This window comes from Sapajus apella, unplaced genomic scaffold (genome assembly GCF_009761245.1).
Source record: "Sapajus apella isolate SASKATOON/1434 unplaced genomic scaffold, GSC_monkey_1.0 scaffold11, whole genome shotgun sequence".
NCBI classification, from domain to species: Eukaryota; Metazoa; Chordata; class Mammalia; order Primates; family Cebidae; genus Sapajus; species Sapajus apella.
Genome location: NW_022436951.1, coordinates 20,239,219 through 20,247,923, shown reverse-complemented (window position 1 = coordinate 20,247,923; position 8,705 = coordinate 20,239,219). Strand labels below are relative to the sequence as shown.

Genomic DNA, 8,705 nt, shown 5'->3' with positions numbered 1-8,705 from the left:
AAGATGACGAAAGATCCATATGTGTTATTGGCCTAGAGGAGCTTCTATGCTAATATGTGTATTTGTGTCTTTGTTTGTAACAAACATTAAAAAAATTAAAAGATAAACATCAAAAATCTTAGAGAATATGGATATAAGGAAAGAAAATATTTCTGTGTACAATATGTGTTTTAAGCTAAGTGTTATCATAAATGAGTCAAAAAGTTAAGTTTAAAAATTTATAAAGTAGGGCCGGGCACAGTGGCTCACGCCTGTAATCCCAGTACTTTGGGAGGCCAGGGCGGGCAGATCACGAGGACAAGAGATTGAGACCATCCAGGCCAACATGGTGAAACCCCGTCTCTACTAAAAATACAAAAATTAGCCAGGCGTGGTGGCGCACACCTGTGGTCCCAGCTACTCGGGAGGCTGAGGCAGAAGAATCGCTTGAACTCAGGAGGTGGAGGTTGCGGTGAGCCGAGATTGCGCCACTGCACTCCAGCCTGGCAACAGAGCAAGATTCCATGTCAAAAAAAAAAAAAAAATGCAAAAATTAGCCAGGTGTGGTGGCATGCGCCTGTAGTCACAGCTACTTGGGAGGCTGAGGCAGGAGAATTGCTTGAACCCAGGAGGCGGAGGTTGCAGTGAGCCGAGATTGCACCACTGCACTCCAGCCTGGCGCCTGGCAATAGAGCAAGACTCTGTCTCAAAAAAAATAAAAATAAAAATAAAAAAATTTATAAAGTAAAAAAGTTACTGTAGGATAAGTTTAATATAATTTCAAGAAAATAAGTTTTTATATAAAATTGGTGTAGCCTAAGTGTACTATTCAGTGTTTATAATGTCTACAATTGTGTACAATAATACCATAGGACTTTACATTTACTCGCACTTACTCACTGACTCACTCAGAGCAGCGCCCAGTCCTGCAAACTTCATTTATGGTAAGCGCTCTAATCGGGCATACCATTTTTAATCTTTTTCACTGGATTCTTTACTGTACCTTTTTTATGTTTAGATGCACAAAAACCATTATGTCACAGTTACCTACAGTATTCAGCGCAGTAACATGCTGTACAGGTTTGTAGATGAGGAACAGGAACGGTAGGCTGTACCATAGAGTCCAGGATGCGTAGTAGGCTATGCCAACTCTGATTACACATAGAGTACACTCATTGATGTTACACAGTGAACAAATTGCCTAATGATGCATTTCTCAGAATGTACTTATTGTCATTAAGTAATGCAACGTTGTATTTAAAAACACTATGACTAAATTAAGATGGAATCCTAACATATTTGTATCACCCTTTGGAAAGCAAGAAAAAGAGACACAAAGGAATAAAAGACTTAGAAACAAACAGAAGCAAATAACAAAGTGGTAGACCAACCACAACATACAAATTGTTCATCATAAAAGGCCTGTAAAAACCAACTAAAATTCATAGATTGTCAGAGTAGTTAAAAAAACAGAAAAAACCAAAAACATAGCCAACAGTATTGTCTAAATTGCATTTGTACCCCATAAATAAATATTTTAAAAAATTATGTCCGTATAAAAAGGCTAAATTCATACACAATATAGGTAAGATGAAAGTGAAAAGAGAGAAACAGCAATTAATTTAAAAATGCAAGTGAGGCTATAGTAATATATCAGATACATAAATTTTAAAAAGAAAGTCAAATTGCATTTTTAAATATTTTACCTTGCATTGTCATGCCAAGAAATAACGTCGTTTTCAGGATGATTAAAGAAGTATCATTAGACCTAGAAATAGCCATAATTATTTCTTTAAAAAGGTTATTAATATGTTTGTGTGTATGTATTGAGGTGGAGTCTCACTCTGTCCACCAAGCTGGAGTGCAGTGGCATGATCTCGGCTCGCCGCAGCCTTTGCCTCCCTGGTTCGAGTGATTCTTCTGCCTCAGCCTCCTAAGTAGCTGAAATTACAGGTGCTCACCATGCCCAGCTAATTTTTGTATTTTTAGTAGAGAAGGGGTTTCAGCACTTTGTGCAGGCTGGTCTCAAACTCCTGACCTTAGGTGATTCACCTGCATCAGCCTCCCAAAGCACTGGGATTACAGGTGTGAGTCATCGAGTCTACTAAGGTTATTACTATTTATAAACCCTACCTTCTTTCTTTGAGAAATGACTTTATAATTTCTCTTTCTAATTCAGCTTTACCTGTTGAAACTTAATTAAAATATATTCATATGTGAGATGCGAATAAATCAAAACAGCAGCTTTCTCTATGCTAAAAGAAAGTTATTTGGAGTCATTTCCTTGACAATGAAAGAAAGTACTTCACCGCACTATCTTTGTTATGCAAACAAAGGTGCATTTTAGCTCTTTTGAAGTAGAAGAGGAAGAACATGTCTCTCAAATAGCAGGGAAGAACAAGTTTGCCTAAGGAGGAGAGACATCAGTGAGGTAAAGTTCATCAACACCAACCCTCAGGCTGTCTTCATTCAAATTTGAAAAGCTTTTGGATGGCATCTGCTTATTCCTATTAGAGCTGAACTGGCAGGAAGACACAATGGAGAAGCCATAAAGAGGAGTGGCTAGGTAGCAGCATTCAGGCCCGCAATGCCTGGATTTCCTTATTGTTATTCTACTGCATCTTCAGGCAGGTTAGGTAAATCATCTGTCCTTGAATTCTCTCATCTGGAAGATGAGGGTACTAATAGTTCCAGAGTTCTTACATTAGTGCTACTTGCATTAGTTATCATCATTTAAGTGTCTGTTCTTACTGTTCAAAGAGTGACTCACAGTGGAGAGCCTTATTTAGGCTTTTCCTCTGGAACTTGAATTAGTGAGGTGGAGAATTTTGCACTGGAGTATATGGTTATCTTAACCTTGGAGGCCTGAATGTTCCTTGGTAGAAGACTGCTTTGGAGAGTGCAAATGGAACTAGAATCCCACCAGATCACAGCCATCTGGCTTGGTTGCATTTTTATGGAAAGCAGGGTGTTGAGGATAGGAGACTGCTGATAACAGCACTAGGATATTGTCAGAGTAAAAGTCCAAAGCATCATGACAGCACAGTACCAGAGAACCAGCACACAGCGGTGGTGAGGAATGAAAGCCACTGACTAACTTTCCCGTCTTGTCTTCTTGTATTCTTTCTCTCTGTGACAGTTGTTGAGACCATGAACTCCTTCGGAAAGATGTTCTCAGAAGTTCTTGGACAAGAAGAACCCATGCCGTGATATGGGATGAAAGTCTTCAGGAGAGACACTATACTACTTTCTGTTCTTGGAGGATGTAGTGCTTTGAATAAGCATTTGAATGAATAAAATATTTGAGTGGAGGACTAAATTCTGATTTTTTTTTCTTCTTGCCCAAATTCCTATTTAAAGAAACTGGGGAGTCAGCCCTACAATTGATAAAATCTCTTTACATGGGTTTTTATTTACCCTGTATGATGTGGCTTGTCTTCCACCTGGACTCTGGTACAGCATCACATAACAGACAGCAGGCTCTGAAGGATATCAAAATATTTTGCCTTAAAATATATTTCTTTGCGTGTTTTGAAATGGCTGTGGCAAGGCCAGCAAATGGAGGTAGAGGAAATTTGCATCTGTAGAGAATCTTCATTAATGCAGCCACACTTTCCCTTTCTATGCCTTTCTGGGATCTAGGAGAGATTGAGAGTCTGATACCTTTAAAGGTCTGAAAAGAATCATTTAGCATCTGTTCTCTCCGAGGGCTGCCACGTATGAGGTTTCATCTACTTAATAAGATCACTGGTCTTTCCCCACTCTTATCTAACTCAGGCATTCCTTTCTATCAATTACAAGCCTTTTAACAATAGCATAACTCTCTCAACCAGTTGTCAACTAAAGGATACCTGAAACCCACCTATGACTTGCAAGCTCCTCCCCTGACCTACCTGCAATTATCTGCAATTCTTGTCTCCCTGGAAGCTATAAAACCAAACTATAACCAGCTGCCTTGAGCATACTTTCTCAAAACCTCTTGAGATAGTGGAACCCCTGCCTTGGCCACTTACACTGGCTGTGAATAAACCTCTTTAAATATATTTTGACAGAATTTAGTTTTTTTGTATATTTTTCTGTGTATTTCCACCTCTGAGAAGAGGAGCAATTTGTACTCTTTAAAAATCATGGTCAGGGATGACTGGTGCTAGGATGAGGAGGGAGGGAAGAGAAAAGGAAGAAATAATTCTCCTCTCTTTGTTTCCAATTTTAGTTCCTTAAAGTAAAAGTAGAAAACAATTTGTAGAGCTGTAGCTGGTAGCGGCGTGGTTGAAAACCTTCTTCAGTTCATAGTTCCTCTACTACAGTGTAATAATATTTTTAAAGAGCATTTAAAATGTAGACTCCGTCCAACCCCTACCATTAACTTTTTCATGGTTTGAAGTTCATGAAGGTGGTATATATATGAGCAGATACATATTTGTTTAAGAATAAGTATTATAGGACTTACAGAAAATTGGTTTCTCAGATACTGGATAAAATTTACAACATAATGTCTCTCAGACTATTTCTATTGTTATAGTGAACCCCAAGTTTCTCTTCAAGGAATCAGTATGTCAGTATGTTCAGCCCTCTTATTCTTTAATTATCTATTTTAAAGTTTAACTTCCTTGTAATTCCGGTAAACAACCTTCTCCACTGGTTCTAATCAGTAATTCACATCTGCTCCTCACGCCTCCATCCAGACTCATCCCGGTCACCTGATCACCTCTGGCTACCTGCTCTGACACACCCATAACCCTCCTTCCCACCAAAACACCCACCCTACCACTCCAGCTGGGACCCCTGCTCTTTTTAAAATAGTCAATCAGGATTAGTCTAGTTTATGCGGTCTAACCCTAGCCAATAGGGGAAGACACAGCAGTAGGGATGACTCCCCATCAGGCATAAGTACCCCTTCCCCCCTTGTCCAAGTGTGGGGCCATCATTGCTCCATCCATGCACCCCATACCCTTCTATAGACGTAAATCGCCTTGCTGAGAGGTCTTATCTTCCAGTGCTATTTCTTTTGCAGCATAGAAATTTTACTTTAACATTATGAAAAAATACATAACCAAATAGACACCAATTACGAATGAATTAATTACATTGAAATCTAAGCAACTTTCATTTCCTAAATTGACATTGATGGAAAAGAATTCTAAGATATAAAGTAAGCTCTAATTCATCCTGCTTTCAATAGCGCAGGATTTAATCAGTATATATAAGTAATACTGTTGAGTACGTAAATATTATTTTCATCACTTAATGATCATAATGATGACTATTTTCACTGCTGTAATTTTGGTCGTGGCATATTGATTAGCAACAAAATATGTACTTAGCAAGAGAAGCAGCTAATCCAAAATCTTTAGGATATTTTTTTTTAGATTATTGGAACTCCTCCTCCTGTCACTGAAGCTAAAATTAAATGTTACTTATTGCTTCTGTGTGTGCATGTGTACCTTAGTTCTTCATCTTCTATCTCTTCAGGGTAGTATGTGTGTGTGTTAGCTTCTAATATCCAAATTAATGTTGAATCATTAAAAATGAAGAGAGTTAATTGCTATCCCATCTTGCCCTCATACTTTATGAAGAAAGATATAATGATTCCAAGTTACCAAGTTAGTGCCACTTTATTTATAAATAAAGTAATATTTTAAAATTTGTGCCTGAGTTAAAATTCAGAAATAAAACTTCATCCTATAACTCTGTGTGTTGCTTTAAATACTCAGAACACCTGTCTGGGTGCACAGAAGATGTTTAATGAGATTCTGTTATCTGTCTTCTTTTTTCTTATAAAACACGAGGAGATTTAATACTGGAGGAACAACTGATGTACCTCGTCAAAAGAGAGGGATTAGTTATTAATTGAATTGAGGGTTGCCTGGTCTTAGTAACTTTTATTCTCTAGGTACTATTTGATTATGGTCGTGAACATAGAATTTATCCCTCATTAAATGTAAAACTAACAGGAGAATAGCAGACACTTAGGAGACAGAAGAAAATTGTGTGAGTGACATGGTTTAATTTGTTTGGAAGAAGCACTTGCCCCAGAAGATACACCATGAAATTCATGTTATTGAGTAGAGTAGTGGTACAGTGTGTTCCCTTGTGAAGTTCATAACCAAGAATTTTAGTGGTGGATAGGAAGGCTGAATAATTGACTTCCTATTATTTTCAGGTACTGTGTTAGATTTTTTCATATATTAATTTCTTGATTCACATAAAGCTCAGTTATGTATTTCCATTTTATAAAAGAAAAAAATAGGAACTTACAAATGCCAGATCACTTGCCTGTGGTCATTCAGGTAGAAATTTGTGGAGCTAACATGGTCCTAATCAAATGCCAAGCTTTTCTTCTTATAAAATGTAGGTTTTAATATGAGTTTTAAAATAAAATGAATTAGAAAAAGGCAAATTACCCAATATGTAAAATGTAGTGCATATGTAATAGGTAAGTATTTCATTCTCTAGTTATGGTGGGATGTTATTCAGACTATACTTCTCAATGAAAAACTTTAAAAAATACTAGTGATTGCACATTTAAAACCCCTTTTTAAAAGCATTGAGAGCTTATAAAGTTTTAATGAATGAGCAAACCAAATTTGAAAAGAGGAACCCAGAGAGGTGAGGCTCTAACCTTACCAGCTGTAATTTGCTGATCTCTACAAATATTAATATTTATTTTGACAGTCTCAGGCTGAATGAAGAAGAAAAAAAAAAAAAAACCCAAGACTAGCACATGTTAAGTCTTGTTAAAGAGCCCTCCCCTAAAAAACTGAGATGACCAAATCCTGTACGCTCAGAATAAGGTGAACCAGACCTAAAGCAGTGCTAGCTTGGATCCTCTACTTGGGTTTGTGTGACTACATGACCCATGTGATCTCAAGCCTGGAACATTTTTTTAAGTGGTTCTACTCATACACTGCCCAGGTGTTTGTGAAAAGCAAACCCAAATGCTTTATAAAAAGATCTTAAAGCTAAACTTTATAATATTTTCAGAGAACACAATGAAACGGCAAAATAAGTTAAAATCAATAAAAACAACATGAAACATAACTAAACCCATGAAGACTTTATACATTGAATAAAATTAGAGAAAGATAATAAGTATTCTACTCTTCAAAAATTTAGTTAAAAGCTTAAACTAATTATAGTGAAAAAACTGTGAAAGTATTATATTATAGATGAAATAAGCAAAACCTTTAAAAAACAAATGTGATTACTTTAATTTTAAAAATAAGAGATAATTTACCAGCAGATCAGATACAAATGAAGAAATAATTAATATACCGAAATATATGTCAGTAGAAGTTATTTTCAATTCAGCATGAAGATGTAAAAAATGAAAATAAAGGCAAAAAATAAGATCACAAAAAGAAATGAGTAATTTTGGTCAGAAATGTATTAAAATTAATAAACTGGAAATTTAACATCTTTAAAAAAATAGGCCTTGTCATTCAAGTAGCTATGTCTATTAAATAGTTGTTTTTATATCCAGTAATGCAATTATTCCCCCTCACACAGTTCAGATTCTGGGATAATCTTTAGACATCAGCTTTATCTTTTCTATTATTTAGCCTATTTACTACGTTTTTATTTTGCTAATGATGTTTTTAATTTCTAATATTCTGGACTATTGCTCGTAACAGGCAGTTTTTTAAAAAATATATTTTATGGTTATTTTTGTGATTCCTAGTTCTCTGTGGACACTAAAGCTATTTACATTTTCATTACTTTCTCCTGTTAATTCTATTTCCTTAGTGTTTGTATCATTTTCTTAGATATGATATTCTTTACTTCTTATTTTTATTTAAATATTTGATGATTAATGGTTTTCTCATCAATCTATGGTCAAGTATTCTTATTAAGCACTATTGGTAAATAAAGATTCTTTCCTCTAATCACCTGAGAATCTTTATTTTACCCAAGTAATTGAAGATTGCAATAATTAAAACTCTGGCCATGCTGCCATGTGGTACAGCATGGGTTTGGGCTGTCTTTTTTTTTTTTTTTTTTTAACTTTGATTTTAGGTTTGGGGGCAACTGTGAAAGTTTGTTATATAGGTAAACTTATGTCACCAGGGTTTGATGTACAGATCATTTTGTCACCTAGGTACTAAGCCTCGTTCTCAACAATTATTTTTCCTGTTCCTTTCTCTCCTGCCACCCTCCACCCTCAAGTAGACTCATGTCTATTGTTCCCAACTTTATGTCCATGTGTCCTCATCATTTAGCTCCCACTTTTACAAGTGAGAACATGCAGTATTTGCTAGTACTTGGTTTTTTGTTCTTGCATTAATTTGCTAAGTATAACAACCTCCAGCTTCATCCATGTTACTGCAAAGGACATGATCTTATTCTTCTTTATAGCTCCATCATACTCCATGGTATATACATACACATATATATCACATTTTCTTTATCCAAACTGCCATTAATGAGCATTGAGGATGATTCCATATCTTTACCATTGCGAATAGTGCTGCAATTAACATTTATATGCATGTGTCTTTATGGTGGAATGACATATTTTCTTCTGGGTATATATGCAGTAATGGGGTTGCTGGTTGGAATGGTAGTTCTGCTTTTAGCTCTTTGAGGAATTGCCATCCTGGTTTCCACAATGGCTGAACTAACTTACACTCCCACTAACAGTGTATAAGTATTTCTTTTCTTCACAACCCTGCCAGCATCTGTGATTTTTGACATGCTAATTGTAGCCATTTTAACTGGTATAAGGT

The 8,705-nt window shown here is 36.0% G+C and overlaps 1 protein-coding gene across 3 annotated transcripts in view; it reads right to left on the bottom strand.

The window, feature by feature from the left end:
• Nucleotides 1-8,705, bottom strand: part of CDH12 (cadherin 12) — a 1,125,215-nt gene that overhangs the window by 210,095 nt on the left and 906,415 nt on the right. The gene's annotated exons all lie outside the window — the stretch shown is intronic.